Source organism: Rhinatrema bivittatum, chromosome 10 (assembly GCF_901001135.1).
Source record: "Rhinatrema bivittatum chromosome 10, aRhiBiv1.1, whole genome shotgun sequence".
NCBI classification, from domain to species: Eukaryota; Metazoa; Chordata; class Amphibia; order Gymnophiona; family Rhinatrematidae; genus Rhinatrema; species Rhinatrema bivittatum.
In genome coordinates this window covers 48,137,803-48,155,076 of record NC_042624.1, presented here as the reverse complement: position 1 = coordinate 48,155,076, position 17,274 = coordinate 48,137,803, and positions in this window count along the sequence as shown.

Sequence of the window (17,274 nt, the reverse complement as noted above, 5' to 3'; positions counted from 1 at the left end):
GCAACAAGATAAATTAGTAAATTGGTATTTCCTTAGGTGTTAACCATCAAATAAATTACCAAAATGAGGAATATCCAATGTAGCTATTGTGCAGCCTTTATTCTGAGGGAAAGCATCTGGAAACTTAGGGCTTGCCCCATTTGTACAGAACTCTCTTCCTTGAAAAAGGAGCTGGCTGATGTTAAAGCTGAATTAGCTTCAATAAAGAAAGTCTCCCCCACTTTACATTATTCAGGAATTAATTCCCCATTACCACAGAAAAACCAAAAGTCAAGAAAAAAGAGATATACAGTGGGCTCAGGTAGGATAAGGCATGTGACCCACAGACATCCGTTCTTGACAGCTGGGCAGCCCACAAGTATACCCCCCCACTCACACAGGACATTAAAGAACTCAATAAAACCCAGGATAACAGTGCGCTCTGGTAGAATTAGACCTGTGATATGGAGACACTCACTGTATCAAGTGCAACAAGTACAAAAAGCCTTCTCTATATTAAACACTGAAGTTCTTGAGAAAAAGATTGAAGTATTATCTGAAAAGAGAGAAGAAACCCAAAGCATACAGAAATTCCAAATCAGTAACCAAAGAAAAAAGCTCATTGTGATGGATGACTCTATCATCAGTGGTACAACTGCAAAGGGAAAGAGTGAAGTGAATAACAAAACTCAACTAAAGTCTCAAAGGAGTCCAGGAAAAGCTTTTTTGTGAATGCATCTTAATGAGAAAAGCTGGAAAGCTATGACCGCAAATGCTCGTAGTTTGGGCAATAAAATCCCAGATCTGCAAGCCCTAATGGTGGAGGCGGACTTGGATGTTGTTGCTATCACAGAGGCATGGTTCATGGAATCTCATGATTGGGAAACGGCAATACCAGGCTATAACTTGTTAAGGAAGGACAGAGTGGATAAGAAAAGGGGAGGTGTGGCTCTTTATGTGAGAAACAATATCCAAGCATCTCAGCTACAAGGAAGATGGGACAATAAAGAAGCACTATGGGCCGACCTAAAAAAAGATGATGGGGCATCCATTTATATTGGAGTGGTTTACAGGCCTCCAAACCAAAAGAAAGAGAATGACAGAAATCTGGTTGAAGACATCCAAAAGATGAGAGAGGAGAAGTGGTGATCGTTGGGGACTAATATGCCGGATGTAGACTGGAGAAACCCTTCTGCAGAATCTAACAATAGTAGAGAAATAGTGGATGCCCTGCAAGGGGCTTTGTTCAAACAAATGGTAATGGAACCCATGAGAGAGGGAGCTATACTCGATTTAGTGCTCACAAATGGAGATAATGTTTCTGATGTTCAGGTGGGTGCCTACCTCAGCACCAGTGATCATCAAACGGTATGGTTTCATATCACACACAGGATACGTAGAAGAAGCATGAAGACCCGAGTTTTGCAGTTCAAAAACACGGACTTTGATGAAATGGGGAAATACCTGGAGGAAGAACTAAAAGGCTGGGAGAATGAGAAAGATGTGGATCAACAGTGGACCAATCTAAAAGGAGCAATCATCAAGGCAACTAATCTATATGTCAGAAAAGTAAAGAAAAGCAAAAGGAAAATGAAACCTATCTGGTTCTCAAAGGAGGTGGCTAACAAAATAAAAGCTAAAAGAACAGCATTCAAGAAATATAAAGGATCCCAAAGGGAGGAGCACAAAGAAGAATATCTGGTACAACTGAGGGAGATGAAGAAAGCAATCAAGATGGTAAAAAGACAAGCGGAAGAAAGGATTGCCAAAGAGATAAAGAGAGGTGACAAAACATTTTTCAAATACATCAGAAAAAGGAGAAAAGTTCAAAGCGGTATAGTGAAATTGAAAGGTGAAAAGGATCAATGTGTAGAGAGAGACGAAGAAATGGCAGAAATAGTAAACAAATACTTCAGTTTGGTGTTCACTAAAGAGGACCCAGGAGAAGGACTGTCGCTAGTTAGCAAGAAACTGGAGGGGATTGGAGTAGATGTAACTCCGTTTACAGTGGAGAATGTGTGGGAAGAGATGGGGAAACTGAAAGTGGACAAAGCCATGCGGCCCGTGAGGTTCATCCCAGGATACTGAGGGAGCTCAGAGACGTGCTGGCGGGACCGCTGTGTGACCTGTTCAATAGATCCCTAGAAACAGGAGTGGTGCCGAGTGATTGGAGAAGAACAGTGGTCCCGCTTCACAAGAGTGGGAGCAGAGAGGAGGCTGGTAACTATAGGCTGGTTAGCCTCACCTCAGTGGTGGGAAAAGTGATGGAGATGCTGCTGAAAGAAAGAATAGTGAACTATCTACATTCGGGAGAATTGCTGGACCAGAGGCAGCATGGATTCACCAGGGGAAGATCCTGTCAGACAAATCTGATTGACTTTTTCGACTGGGTGACTAGGGAGTTGGATCAAAGAAGAGCACTCGATGTTATCTACTTGGATTTCAGCAAGGCTTTTGATACGGTCCCACACAGGAGGCTGGTGAATAAAATGAGAAGCTTAGAAGTGAGTGCCGAGGTGGTGGCCTGGATTGCAAACTGGTTGACGAACAGAAGACAATGTGTGATGATAAATGAAACTTACTCTGAAGAGAGAGCGGTGTTAAGCGGAGTGCCGCAAGGATCGATGTTGGGACCAGTCCTGTTCAATATCTATGTGAGCGACATAGCGGACGGGATAGAAGGTAAGGTTTGTTTGTTCATGGATGACACTAAGATCTGCAACAGAGTGAACACGCCGGAAGGAGTGGAGAGAATGAGATGAGATTTAGAGAAGCTGGAAGAGTGGTCGAAGATGTGGCAGCTGAGTTTCAATGCAAGAAGTGCAGAGTCATGCATATGGGGTGTGGAAATCCTGAAGAATTGTATTCGATGGGGGATGAAGGGCTGATGTGCACAGAGCAGGAGAGAGACCTTGGAGTGATAGTGTCTAACGATCTGAAGTCGGCGAAACAAGGTGACAAGGCGATAGCTAAAGCCAGAAGAATGCTGGGCTGCATAGAGAGAGGAATATCGAGTAAGAAAAGGGAAGTGATGATTCTCTTGTACATGTCCTTGGTTAGGCCTCACTTGGAGTACTGCGCTCAGTTCTGGAGACCGTATCTCCGAAGAGACAGAGACAGGATGGAGGCGGTCCAGAGAAGGGTGACCAAAAAGGTGGATGGTCTTAATGGAATGACTTATGAGGAGAGATTGAAGAATCTAAATATGTACGCCCTGGAGGAAAGGAGGAGCAGAGGTGATATGATACAGACTTTCAGATACTTGAAAGGTTTTAATGATCCAAAGATAATGACAAACCTTTTCCGTTGGAAAAAAATCAGCAGAACCAGGGGTCATGATTTAAAACTCCAGGGAGGAAGACTCAGAACCAATGTCAGGAAGTATTTCTTCACGGAGAGGGTGGTGGATGCCTGGAATGACCTTCCGGAGGAAATGGTGAAGACCAAAACTGTAAAGGACTTCAAAGGGGCATGGGATAAACACTGTGGATCCATAAAGTCTAGAGGATTTGAATGAAGAGTGGGTGGCTCACACGAACGATGGCTACTACGTTGTGATAATACCCTTATTCAATAAACATACACACAGTTAATGTGACTCCAACATTGCTCTAAGCTTCAGCGGCAATGAGGAAATGTGGAAAAAAGGATTTGCATTCACAAAAAAGCAGGGAGTAGCTTGCTTGTTACAGCGGTTACTACCCCAAACCAAATAAGCCTGATACTTCACTTTCAATGCATATAAAGCATAGCTCTCTGTTTCAATGGCAGGGGAGAAAGTCTGACACTTCACGCATATCCAGCATAGCTCTCTGCTTCAACGGTAGGGGAGAAAGTCTGACACAACTCATATCCAGCATAGCTCTCTGCTTCAACGGCAGGGGAGCAAGACTGATACTTCACTTTCAATGCATAGTCAGCATGGTTCTCTGTTTCAACGGCAGGGCGGGATGAAAAAACATGGATCTATATTCAGGCAACAACCAACAAGGACTGAATTACATAGTCTGGATAAACAGATAAGCATGGGTTTAGCATGCTTATTGCGGTGGTTAATACCCCTAACTAATTAAGCTATTTCACTTAGATGCAGTTCCAACACTGCTTTCTACATTAATGGCGGCGGTGGAAGGGAAATAGAATAAAAAAGGTTACTAAGAGCCAAGATTAACAGATAAGTATGAGAGAGAAAAAAAAAGTGTGAAAGCTTGCTGGGCAGACTGGATGGGCCATTTGGTCTTCTTCTGCCGTCATTTCTTGTTTCTATGTTTCTATGTTAATCTCAGGCCTGAACAAAAAATCAGTCTGGCTATGCCACTGCTGTAAAGCAAGAGAAAATTGTACAGTTACAGATTTACCCATGTGTGATAACATGCGAGTGGTGGTTGTCTTTATAAGGGTGTCAGAAGACAGAATAGTCTGGACTCTGGCCTTTTCTCCCCAGAATCAGCTTTATTATTTACAGCATTACAGAAAAAAAGGTAAAAATGCCTGCTTATCTCAGCAGATCTAAATCAAAAGTTACAATAGTCTTATCGTAGAAGCTACATTTTCCTTGTCCCTAGGATTTCTTTGTTCCTTCTTGGGCTTGCTCTCTAATTTCCCTGCTTAGGGATATGTCCTGGAACCAGAATTCCCTTCCAGGCTGTGCCTTAAGGTAGTCTGGTCCTGTTCTTTTAAGGGAGTCCTGATATTAGGGATGTGCATTCGTTTTCAATGAATGTGCAATCCACAATGAATAGTTCCCTGTTCGTTTGATTCGTGGCTTCACAAAATGCATGGTAATCCCCCACGAATGAAACATATCATATTAGTTTCATTCTTTTGGTTCGCAGTGCTTTCTTAACGGCCATTTGAAATAGGAGAAGGCCATGTGGGAGTATCCATAGCAACAGCCAGCCCTTTCCTGTGAGTCATAAGTAACCTCACAGCCCTGTCATAGAGCAGGCGTGGGGAAAGGCGATAGGTACCTGGAACTCGTGGAGGGAAGGGTGCTTTGCCAGATGGCTCCATGTCCCATGCGGTGGGGTGGGGAGGAAGGCGGCGCCTGCCTGCCGATTTCCCCGCCCCAGGGACGTTGATCCATCCTGGGTGCCGAGCAACCCGCCTGCTCTCTTTCACCCTTTCGGGGAAGCCAGCATTCCCTCATCTCCTGGCTCCCAGGGGGGATGAGAAAAGGAGGAGGTGGGCCCACTGGTTGAACACGCTGCGCGTCCGGAGGTGGCAGCGGTCGCCAGCGCAGGTTCGTCCCGGTGCTGTGGAAACGCGAGTACGGTGGACTCCCTCACTCGTGCCCCGCACTCACGGCGGGTGGCATTGAGGCAAGGTCTTGTGGTGTTCTTGCCACTATCATGGTTCCTCAGTGTGTTGGTGCTAGTCTTTCTGCTGCTTTGTCCCTTTATTGGCACCTTGTGTTTTTTTCTGACACTTTTTCTGCATGCCATGTTCCCCCTTCATTGTGCTGTAGGATATTGATGCCACTTGTCTTGCCACTTTGCCTGTCGTGCTGCCTTCAAGGGTTCATGCAACTGTTATCGGTGCTCTCTTTTGAAGCTATGGTGTGTTTTTGACACTCTCGCTGCTGCTTTGTACCTCTGTTAAAGCACTCTTGCCACTCCTGGTGCCCCTTTGCCCCTTTACAGTGCCTTAGGCTATTCATGCCACTTTGGTGCCACTTTGCCACAGTCTAAGTACCTTGGAGTTCTTTTCTCATTCTGATGATTGCTCCCCAGAAGTTTCATCAGAATTGATTAAAAAACCCCCCAATTCTGCAGCCAAAATTAGGCAGCAAATACTTCCCCCATTGAGTTTAATGGCAAGCGAAAAACAAATGAAACTAATGAACAAATTGTTTTTTCCCCTACGAAACTAATGAAACAAATTTGGGTCCCGGCAAAATGAAAAACGAAACAAAACAAATGTTTTCCTTCTGCACATCCCTATCTGATATACAGTCCTTTACACCATGGTGCTGGCCAACCCCCAAATTTTAGAAGTGAAACTATGAGGAGTTTCCCTTTGAACAATTGCTTGCAGGTGTATAATACTTAAAAATTGTCCCTACAACAAATTTTCTGAGACACTCACAAATAGCATTGAAAGCAAAATAATTGTATAATCTAAAAAAACATATAACACTTATTTATTTATTTATTTATTTATTTATTTACTTACTTACTTACAATCTTACTTACTTATTTATTTGTACACTTTTAATATACCGATATTCATTAAGACTTCATATCATTTTACATATTCACATTCAAGCCAAATAAACATTGTAAAACTAACTTCTAAAATACATCATCATATTATAAATAATCAGTTAAAATTTATCAAAATTCTAATAACTAGCTAAAATAACATTCAAAATTAAATTAAAACAGGGAAAGAAGAAATGGGAAAAAAAAGGATAACCGCAACTTAAAAATGCCTGCTCAAAGAGCCAAGTCTTCAGCTTTTTTTTAAAAGTGTATTGGTGAGAGTCTAACCTTAATTCACCTGCAAGAATGTTCCATATTCTTGGACCTGCGAGAGACAATGCCCTATCCTGAACCATATTCAAGTGTGCCAGTTTAGGGAAGGAATAGGCAAGAGTGCCTTTCCTCCAGAATGTAAATTATGTTGCGGTACATGTATATGCAAAGCTGCATTTAACCACTCTATTTTTTCCTCATATATGGATTTATGGATTAATGTTAAACATTTGTATTGTGTTCTGTAATAGATGGGGAGCCAATGCAGTTCTTTTAGGATTGGAGTAATATGCTCTTGCTTTTTACTTCCTGTTAAAAGCCTTGCCGCTGCATTTTGCAGAAGCTGCAATGGGCGAATTGTTGCTGCTGGAGGCCCCAAAACAGGGCATTGCAGTAATCTAATTTAGAAAATAATAGGGTCTGAAGGATCGTTCTAAAGTCATTTGTATGTAGCAGCAGTTTTAATTTTTTTAAAGTTTGTAATTTGTAAAAACCTTCTTTCATGATTTTATTTATTGCCCCTTTAAAAGTAAATTCCGTATCTAAAATAAAACCTGTCCCTTACCTCATTATTAATAGTATAAGGGTCTTTTAGTCTTTCTGTTAAAACCTTGTCATTTAATTTATTACAGATCAATAACATTTCTGTTTTGTAATTGTTTAATGATAGATGCATCTGATTCAATAGACGTTCAATGGACTTAAAATATGTATTCCATAATTTTAGAGTGCTCTCGAGAGAGCCTTCTATCAGAAGGCTCTCTCGAGACCCCGATGTGCTAAGCCCAGATGTGGGCCATATCTGCGTTGCCAGATGTGGGCCTTATCTGCGCTGCCATGCCCTCTGTTCTGCCCAATGCATGAATGAGTGCCCCACAATCCACACGAATGAGTGGCCCACAATCCATACCTGCAGCAACCTAGGGCCCGATTCTGCAATAAAATAAGCAAGTTAATCGACCTGTTGTAATGCGCCGGCTTGATCGAGCCTGACGTAGGAATTTACCGCAGCAGAGCGCCATCTCCCTACCTGTTGTTTGGCCTCCATTGTGAACCCTGCCTGCGCCGCACTAGTGGCTGCTCCTATTCTGAAAGAGTGTGTCCCAAAGTTGTCTGCATTCTCTCCTATCTCATTTAAAGTTCGCTTGAGAATTTCTGAAAACTGGTATCGTGTTAAGGGGGCCCTGTCCGCATGTATAAGTAAGTGATCCCCTTTTGTAGGTCACATGGCTTGATATTTCTCTAAATTGGCCAGTGGGCAAGTGACCTGACCGCCCCAATTGATCAGTTTTGGACCTTGGTATAAACATCCTCTTCGTGTCCCCCTGTTTCGAGACATTCCGCATTAGCATTCCCGTGTGACCGACATACTTTTTAGATGTCGCCACCAGCTCGCCAATGCCTAGCGCGCCGAAGAAGGCTAGTGTAAAAGCTAACCTAAATAATTGTGTCTCGAATGTTAAATGGCATACGTCGCCCAACCTATGCCATATTACAATTAATAAATCATGTCTTATGGGATGCTGCCCATCCCTCTGGGCCCCTAGTCTCCTTCCCCAACCCTTCAACATTTTTCGAGTCAGAAATCCTTTGATAGGGTCTCCCCAATCTTGGGCTCCCATGAAAAATGCCAGCCCAGCTAGCTGCTTCACTACTATGCCCCTGGACAGTCCCGCATCCTTGGCCCAATATATGTATGCCACAATCTGTTCCTCTGCCACCGTCCTTTTTTCCAACCATGTTGTCTCAGGAAGGAGCACACTCTCCCGTATCCCCTGCAATAAGCATCCCACGTGGTGGGAGCCACAGATCGTCGCAACAGTTCTAACGTGGTTGGCGACCAATTGCCCATTCATGCTCTGGTACTGGAGTTGCTTGTTCGTTGGCATTGGGTAACTGTTTACGGAACAAAGACCATTTAGCACGAGATAACGAGTCTGCCATTATATACCCCTGGAACATACCGTACCTTTACAGTGGTATTAATGCGCAAACTACTTAGGACTACCTGTCGAAACAGGTCCGCCACCCGTAGACATTTGGCTGACTGTTGATGACTGAAACCACTGTTTGGTTATCACACCAGAATATGACGTGTTTGTTCCGCAAGCACTCCCCCCAGATTATCAATGCCACCCATATGGGGAAAAGCTCCAGGAATGTTATATTTGCTGTTATTCCTTCTTCCACCCATGCTGCCGGCCAATGCGCGGCGGCCCACGCACCCTGGCAGTATTCACCGAATCCCCATCCCCCCGAAGCATCTGAATGAATGTCCAAATCACGGCTTGATACTGGGGGCTCCTGCCAGACCAATATGCCATTTTAACTGCTCAGGAATAATGTCCATATCGCCAAGACTTCTCGTATAGGTTGTGATATCCTGATGAAATGCTGCGGATGTCTGACTCCTGCTGTTGCCGCTGCTAGTCTGCGCAAGAAGGCTCTGCCCATAGGGATTACTCGGCATGCAAAGTTAAATGCTCCCAAAATTGTCTGCACCTCCCAGAGTGTCATCTTCTTCGCCTTGGATGCCTTGTCCAGTAGGCCACACAATTTTTGGAGTTTGTCTGTTGGGAGTCTGGATATCATCCTCTTAGAATTCAATTCAGTGCCTAGGAAGCACATGGTGGTAGTTGGCCCCTCCGTCTTTTGTGCAAGTGGAACTCCAAATTCCTCTGCCACCTCCTGAAAGGTCCGTAACAGGCGATCCGGCGTCTCTGTCCCAGCTGGGCTGACGAACAGAAAATCGTCCAAGTAGTGTATTATATTGTCTGACTGTGCCCTTTTTGCTGTCACCCAGTGTCACTGGGCAACAATGAAAGTGTTACTGACCTAAAAAGGTCCTACTCTGTAGTATCTTGATGTGCTGAACATGAATATGACCATGAAAAGTTTTATTGGCTCTCGTTTTGAAGATATTTAATATAGTTCACTTTCTATGTTTAGTCATGTAAATTTATCCAGTAGGACTGTAAATAAGCCTAGAATGATGTAATATTGCATCATATTGCATAATACCATCATGCACACATCATCCAGAGTTTATTACATCATTTTCTGATGCAATGCAGTTCTACTGCCATGCTGCTGCTGAGTAAGCTGACGTCAGCAGTGTACTATATGAAGCCCAGTCAGAAAGGGTGAGCATTTGAAATATTCATGCTGGCTGACTACTGCTGGACACTCCGCAGAGATGCTCCCGAACAGGTGTATAAGAAACAAGCAAAGAAATCTAAGACGTAGTCTATGACTTCATTTTTCAAATGGTATTAACCGTAGGTCTCCTACTATTGGCATACAATTCAAGATGTAATTATATTATTGCATATTACAAAAAAACTAGAGCCAATTTTGCATTTTCACAGTCACATTCGTGTTTAGCACATGGAAATTTATAAGAATTTACTAATTTCATTTCAGTAACATGACTTTTGTGAAAATGTATTGCCCAGTGAGCTATTGGCATACAGTTCACGATGTAATTATATTATTGCATATTACAAAAAAACTAGAGCCAATTTTGCATTTTCACAGTCACATTCGTGTTTAGCACATGGAAATGTTTAAGAATTGACTAATTTCATTTCCGTAACATGACTTGTGAAAATTTGTTGCCCAGTGAAATGAACTGAAAGCCTCGAAATAGGCGCAGGACACGGAGCAACCCATGGGCATGCACTTATCGAAGTAAAACATCCCACGAAACTTGAAGCTCAGCAAAGGAAAACTATCTGGGTGAACTGGCAGCAGTCGAAATGCCGATTCAATGTCAGTTTTTGCCATGACTGAAGACTCTCTGTACCTCCGAAGGAGAGTGATCGCACTGTCAAATGATGCATATTGTGGCAGGTGGTTGTTGACCGAGAGCCCAGATGGAAATGATAGGTTTTGGATCAGTCTGTATTTGCCTGGCCCCTTCTTTGGTACAACCGCCAGAGGAGATAATGCCATATTTTGGAATGGGGTGTTGCAAAAGGGCCTGCCATTCTACCCAATGACAGCTCAATGTTTAACTTGGCTTGGACTATTTATGGATGTCTCGTTGTCAAAGCTGCATTATTGGCTGTAAACTCTCTGATCTTTCCTTGGTAAGGAATTTGGAATCCTTCACTAAAACCACTTGCAATCCTCCCAGCATCCTCTTTCTTTGGGTATTTCCCAAGCCATTCTAACATTCTGTCTAGTTGAATTGACGAGGCTGCCTTTGTCATTGCCTCATTTTATTTTCTTGGGGAAGAACTCCCCATAGCCATCTTCTTTGTACACTTGTTAGCTGAATGGGGTGGTGCACAAATCAAGTAAACGTGCTTGAACTTGCAATCTTTGAATGTGCAGGAAGATTTGTTAAATCTCAAGCAGGCGTTATTTTGATTATTTGCCAATCCTCCGTAGGCTGCTCCCATGTATGATGTCCTTGTCGATGCTCTTCCGCGGCCCCCCGCATCGGCGGCCTTGTTCGTCATTTGTTTTAACCATAGGTCGACATTGTGTGTCCCCCATGACATTGTTCCCAAGTCCTCCATCTTGTCCCAGAAGCGCTCATCATAATTTATCCACACCCAGCCTTCATATGCTCCTTGCGCCTCCAAAATTGTGTCTGCATACCCGAGCATCGGTCTGCATTGCGATGGATCGTATTTTGTTATGGCACTCATCAGTCTGAGATATGCTCTGGTCCAGGTCCATATGTTGCGCGGTATACTCTTGCTGGCCTCTGGCAGTGCATCTCTGCCTTTTTTCTTTTTTTTGTCTCTTGAGCTTCTACTTCCTTCCATAAGTCGGATGAAGTCGATTTATTTTCTCTTTATAATCCTTTTCCGCAGCTTCCTCGGAATGCTTAACCATAGAGGGGCTACCCTGTTCACCGGCGTCAAGGTTGCTGCCGCCTTTCCATGTGCTGACTGTGCCCATGTTAAGTTGTCCTCGCCTGCGCTATCGAAGTCCGAAGATGAGCTACTGTCACTGGAACTTGAACTGTACCTTCTCCTCCGCTTTCTGCTTCCTTTCTTTTTCGACGTGTGCGCTGCCACCGTGTCAGCGAGAGGCTGTGGAATTGAAACATTATGCTCAGATAACTCACCCAGCTGTTGTTGCTCAAGCCCAGCTTCTGCTGTGACTGCGTCCCCCGCACACACCTCCGGTAGTATCATGTTCTCTCTGTTGCTATACCGGTTGTCTCACTGCGTTGGGTCTCTCCTTCAGACTGACTATTGGCAGCAGTGTTACTACAATTTCTTCTTCTTGGCGTGCATCCAGCACGCCCGCTGCTCCCTGCTGCCGTTGAGTTGTCATCGTCTCTCCCTTGGGCCTCTTGGTTGTTCCGTGTGCCCTGATGTCCTGGCCAATATCCCCATGGATATACCGGGTATGGCATTCCTCCAGCATAGGCCATTTGTGACCATTGCAGGAATGGTTTAGGTCCTGGGCTGCTGCCACCACCGTCGGTGTTGGATGGTGGTATCCAAGGTCCGCAGGCCCAAGGTGGAGGGAACCCCAATAAATAAGGGAAACCCATAGTCTGTGTCTGGTCTCCCGGACCAGGGGTTCATACTTGTGGTTTACTGCAGTCGTACACTACCCCCTGTTTCATTGTGGGACCCGTGTCCTCAGCGCACCACAATCCACATTCCACCCCACATGGGGGGTCCCTTCCACCACCTCTCCCCTTCAGCTCTGCATACCCTGAGTAGAGGCGCCTCTGCCCCACACAGCTGGTTTTCAGTCCCCCTTTCCATTGGGTACTCACTATTGTGCTGATCTTTTCCTTTCACTCGTGATGTCTTTTTCCTTTCGCTCCTGGTTGGGGACTACTGCCCGGCATGGAAGGCACCTGGGAGCCTTTCTTTTCTTCTTAGCTCAAAATCTTTTTTTTTTTTTTTAATTGCCACCTTGTGGACTATATTTACCAGTCCCACATAGCCATGCCGCAGCCATGCCTGCTGGTCCCCTGGGAGAGGTGAAAGAGGCCGGCTGTGGCACAGCTCACGCATTAAATACCCGGACCAACGTCATCAGGGCCGGTCATGGCCGTCCCCGATGACGCCGGCCCGCAGAACATCCCCCTGTGGGCGGTGACATCGGCCCACGCCAGGAGTGCCTGAGCCCATCGGCCAGCGCCGCCGTGCTGGGGAAATCCCGCCCATCTTTGGCCCATGGCCCCAGGTGAGCCGTGGGCCCCTTGCATGCGCCGTGGGCCCATCATTTCTTTACTGCTTAATCTAACTTTAAAAGCTCTTGTAATGAAACCGCTATCTGATGGGAGGAGCAATCAGATAGGAGTTAGCAATCTGTAGTATTTAGGAGAGTTGTGGGTGGATCCTTGGACCAGTGGCAGATGATCACGCCCCTGGGGAAGACCCCAAGAGGGACCACCGGTCAGGCTCAGAGTATGGAGACAGATACACACTAGTTCTTTTATTAGACAGTATACTGAACCACCAGATGTGGCAGTAGTGAGCTGGAATGTCCGGCTTCGTCCAGCGAGTCTGGTGTCTGGTGAGCGGCCAGCTCATCCTTCAAATGGTTATTCAGGCCTCTGCAAAAGAGAGTCTTGAGACATCTGGGGTCCCAGCAGAGTTTTGCCGCAAGAGATTTGAATTCTATGGCAAATTCAGCCAAAGATCTGCTGCCTTGCTTCAAATCCACTAAAGCAGAACCGGCAACAGAAGTTCAAGCAGGGTATTCAAAACAGATTTAAACAAGTCCATAAATCCTTCTATGTCCTGCAAAAGAGAGTCTTTGCGTTCCCACAAGATGGATGCCCAAGACAAGGCCCTATCATCCAGATATGAAAGGATGTAGGTAGTCTTGGAGAGATCTGTAGGAAATAGAGACAGCTGTAAGGCAAAGTGCATGCAGCACTGGTTCAAAAAGCCCCGGATCTTCTGGATTTCTCCGGAAAAGTGGATTGGAGCCGCCAGTGGTACAGCAGTCTTTAAAGTTACCTCCTGAACTGACCTTCTTGGTTGGAGGATGTGCTTTGAACCTTCTGTGTGTGTAGCTGATGAAATGCTGCAGCAAGTTTCTCCAAGGCGTCTTGCTGCTCCACAATGCACTGGGCCAGGCCCGGTATGGCCTGCAAAGCACTCAGTTGTGCTGGATCCATGGAGTTAGCAATCTGTAATGAAACCTCTATCTGATGGGAGGAGCAATCAGATAGGAGTTAGCAATCTGTAGTATTTAGGAGAGTTGTGGGTGGATCCTTGGACCAGTGGCAGATGACCACGCCCCCGGGGAAGACCCCGAGAGGGACCACCAGTCAGGCTCAGAGTATGGAGACAGACACACACTAGTTCTTTTATTAGACAGTATACTGAACCACAAGAGATGGCAGTAGTGAGCTGGAATGCCTGGCTGGGCTGTATTTCCTCAGAAGCTGGAACAGCGATCCCTGGAGGCTGAGCTGTAGAGAAACTGAAATATGTGAGTAGGCAGGGTAAGCAGAGTTCATGTACTGAACTTGATGGTAACACTCACACAATGTCTCATAGAAGCCCAGGAGCTGGAATGTATAGGCCCTCGAGGAGCAAGTACCTGGTTCCAGGGAAAGCTCTGAGAGAGCGATGATAACTCACAGATGTAGTAGGCAGTGCTGACTTCCAGGCAGAAGTGAATTCGAAAAAGTCCAGGAACAAGGGCCCTCGAGGAGCGAGTACCAGTTCTAGGCTGCAATCTACAAAGTAAGAGAGAGAGCGAGGCCCCCGAGGAGCGGGTACCCCTGGTTAGTCCGAGGAGGCAGAGTAGCTTAGATAGCAAAACCCCCGGTTAGTCCGAGGAGGCAGAGTACCTTAGATAGAACAAATCCAAATCCATTGTCATTCCATATCCTTGCTAACTCGATGTGTTAGCAAATTCTAAGACCTTAAATATCCGTCACGGGTGACATCATCTTCGGGGGGACACCCCCGAGGTTTGCGCCATCGCTGGTACTTCAGCCTGGGCCGTGCCACGTGTGTGCCCCTAGGCCTCCAGGAAACATGGCGGTCAGCAGCATGGAGCCAGTCCGGAGACACCGGAGGACCTCGGCAGAGGAACGCCGTGGCAGCCAATCTTCCTGTGGGTGGTGCCAAAGAGGTGAGGAGGGTGGAGAGAGTTCGTCGGGAACCAAAGGACACAACAGCTCTATTGGCGAAAAATGATTTAAATCATGTCAATACAGTGTCTGTTATACCTAGTTCTAGTCTCTTTACCAAAGCATAATGGTGATGGTATCAAAAGCTGAAGAGATATCTAATAAAATCAAAACATAAGCTTTGCTTCCGTCTAAACCCCATAATACTATGGTAGAAAATATAATGTATGTATATAATAAATGTCAGTAATTGTTACAGCTATGGCTGCAGTGCAACCGCCTCACCACCAGGGGTCCTTCAAGAGCAGGCTCTCCTGGCGGGCCCAATCCATCTGCTCTATGTCTTGGATGTTCCTTTATAGCCCTGCCTACCCTAGACTCCAGTGCTTCGGCATCGAGCTCGTTGGGCTCCCTGCTCTAGCCTTGCCTTGCTGTGTGTGGCCTTCGGGCCCTCTGCCCTGCCTTACCTTGCTCTGTGTGTGTGGCCTTCGGGCCTTCTGCCTTGCCTTGCCTTGCTGTGTGTGTGTGAGGCCTTCAGGCCCTCTGCCTTGCCTTGCCTTGCTGTGTGTGTATGGCCTTCGGGTCTTCTGCCTTGCCTTGCCTTGCTGTGTGTGTGTGCCCTTCGGGTCTTCTGCCTTGCCTTACCTTGCTGTGTGTGTGTGTGGCCTTTGGGCCTTCTGCCTTGCCTTGCCTTGCTGTGTGTGTGTGGCCTTCGGGCCTTCTGCCTTGCCTTGCTGTGTGTGACCTTCAGGCCTTTGGCCTTGTCTTGCCTTGCTGCATGTGTGTGGTCTTCGGGCCTTCTGCCTTGCCTTGCCTTACTGTGTGAATGTGGCCTTCGGGTCTCCTGCCTTACTGTGTGTGTGTGTGGCTTTCGGGTCTCCTGCCTTGCTGTGTGTACATGGCCTTTGGGTCTCCTGCCTTGCTGTATGTGCGTGGCCTTCGGGTCTCCTGCCTTGCTGTGTGTGCGTGGCTTTCAGGCTCTCTGTCTTGCCATGTGTGTATGGCCTTCGGGCCCTCTGCCTTGTCGTGTGTGTGTGTGTGGCCTTCGGGTTCTCTGTCTTGCTATAAGGTTCTTGTGACCCTGCCTTGACTTTGACTCTGTTGCCTGCCGCCTGCCTTTACCCTGCCTGGACTTTGACTCTGTTTGCCTGCCGCCTGCCTTGACCCTCCCTGGACTTTGACTCTGTTGCCTGCCGCCTGCCTTGACCCTGCCTGGACTTTGTTGCCTGCCACCTGCCTTGACCCTGCCTGGACCTTGACTTTGTTCCCAACCAGTACTTTGCTCTTTATGTCACAGCCATCGCCCAGCTCCATACACTCCTGCCGCATCACATTCCTTCCCAGCCATCATCAGAGACCTTCCAGCTATCCCTGTCTCTCTCCACCTGGAGTCACTCCCAAAGGTGGTGTTCACTACACCGGATCACTGCCCAAACATAACAGTATGCCGAAGCCACCCTCTAGAGAGAGAGCTAGAACCCTGCGTCAACCCGGTGAGACAACTTTTTTTCCACAGACCACAGCATGCGTCAATCTCAAAGGTTTTATACCTGCAGTTCCTGTCAGATCTTGAATTACCCAAGCTACCAGAACTGTCTAGCCTGTCAGCTTGCAGATCAGGAACATTGGGCCTGCAGTAACTGCTACAAGAGAAATGTTTCTGTATACCAGGAATTGAACTGTTCTACTCCCAAGCCTGGATGGTGGAAGTGTGCGTGTATCCCAAGCCTATTACCACCAGGCAAACCTTGCCCCTGTTGTTCAGCTATGGGACCAGCTGTTTCATTAGGAAAAACAATCAGCTCGACTACCCTGCATACTGCTTCTGGTCCAACTAAGAAGGTTTGGACTATTGACAGCTCATTACTTCATGAAACCCTACAGAAAACTGCTCCTAAAAGCACAAGCTATCTTCTAGAAAGCCCAGAAACTCACCTGGACAAGAAGACTCCCGTGACTGCCATACGGGGGTTTCAGAAACAAGTTCTCCTAAAGCAGAGAAAGCTAATTAACCTGAGCAGAGCTCTGCTTCCCTCAGCTGCAGCCTGGTCACGACTAACGAACTGTGCCTCAAGACGTTCCAGAGCAGCCTGTTCTTTTAACAAGCTGCCTGTCCACCCTTCAGAACCAGGGAATCATGATCTAGGCTCCAAAGGTCCATCTCTGCTTACCAAGTCCTTAGCCGTCCAGTCTTTATCCTCCCTTCGTTCCATCACAAGTACTCCCACTATTGGTGAACCATCCATAACAGATTCCATTACCCTGCTGCCTGAGGAGGGGTCCGAACCAGCCCTGCTGCCACCTCTGGAGGGGTCCGGACCGGCCCTGCTGCCGCCCCTGGAGGGGTCCGGATCGGTCCTGCTGCTGCCCTTGGAGGGGTCCGAGCCTGCCGCTCTGCTGCCCCAGGTGGGGTCTGAGGCTGCTTGGTCACCCCAGGTGGGGTCTGAGACTGCTTGGTCACCCCAGGAGGGGTCTGAGACTGCTTGGTCGCCCCAGGAGGGGTAGAATCCACTGCATCACCCCAGGAGGGGTCTGAAACTGCTTGGTCATCGCAGGAGGGGTCTGAGACAGCTTGGTCACCCCAGGAGGGGTCTGAGACTGCTTGGTCACCCCAGGAGGGGTTTGAGACTGCTTGGTTGCCCCAGGAGGGGTCTGAGAATGCTTGGTCGCCCCAGGAGGGGTTTGTGACCGCTTTGCTGCCCCAGGAAGGGGTAGAATTCTTCACTTCTTCCCAGAAAGGGAGTG